We start from the raw sequence: 758 nt of genomic DNA, 5'->3' as shown, positions 1-758 counted from the left end.
CCCAGTGTGCTCCCAGTATATCCCAGTGTACCCTGGTCACTCCCAGTGTATCCCAATGTGCTCCCAGTGCATCCCAGTCACTCCCAGCACCTCCTGCAGGAGCTCCAGAAATGCTTTGATGTCAAGGACGTTCAGATGCTGCAGGACACCATCAGCAAAATGGACCCCACCGTGAGTTCCCACCCCAAAACCCCCCTGGGGGGTCCCTAAAGCCCCTTGGGGGGGTCCCAAAACCCCTTCAGTCCCCTCAGGGGGGGTCCCAGATCCTCTGAGGTTTTCCCCAAATCCCCTCGTGGGGGGGTCCCAAATCCCCTGGGGGTTCCCCAAACCCCCTCCAATCCCCTCGGGGGAATCCCAAATCCCCTGGGGTTCCCCAAACCCCCTCCAATTCCCTCGTGGGGGGGTCCCAAATGCCCTGGGGGTTCCCCAAACCCCCTCCAATCCCCTCGGGGGGGTCCCAAATGCCCCAAATCGCCCCCCTGAGCGTGTCCCCCCCTGTTGCAGGAGGCCAAGTACCACATGCAGCGCTGCATCGACTCGGGGCTCTGGGTGCCCAACGCCAAGGGGGGGGACGGGGCGGAGAAGGGCTCCGGGGAGGCCGTTTATGAGGAGATCCAGAAGGAAAACGGCGCCGAGGACAAAGGAAAACCCTGAGCTGGGGGGGGTCGGGTCCCGAAAAAGGGCGGAAAAGGTCAAAAACCCCGTTGGGAAAGCAGCAAAACCCGGCAGGGGGAGGGGTCCTGCCCCTTCCCCCCCCC

General features: G+C 63.3%; 1 long non-coding RNA gene across 1 annotated transcript; it reads left to right on the top strand.

The window, feature by feature from the left end:
- The first annotated feature begins 49 nt into the window (after window positions 1–49).
- Window positions 50–708, top strand: LOC113940238. The gene is made up of 2 exons (XR_003525418.1): window positions 50–171; window positions 505–708. It is a non-coding gene; the product is annotated as an uncharacterized LOC113940238 (long non-coding RNA).
- The last annotated feature ends 50 nt before the right edge of the window (window positions 709–758 follow it).

This window comes from Corapipo altera, unplaced genomic scaffold (genome assembly GCF_003945725.1).
Source record: "Corapipo altera isolate COAL_440 unplaced genomic scaffold, ASM394572v1 269, whole genome shotgun sequence".
NCBI lineage: Eukaryota > Metazoa > Chordata > Aves > Passeriformes > Pipridae > Corapipo > Corapipo altera.
The sequence above is the reverse complement of the archived record's forward strand: the minus strand, read 5'-3'. Positions and strand labels throughout refer to the sequence as shown.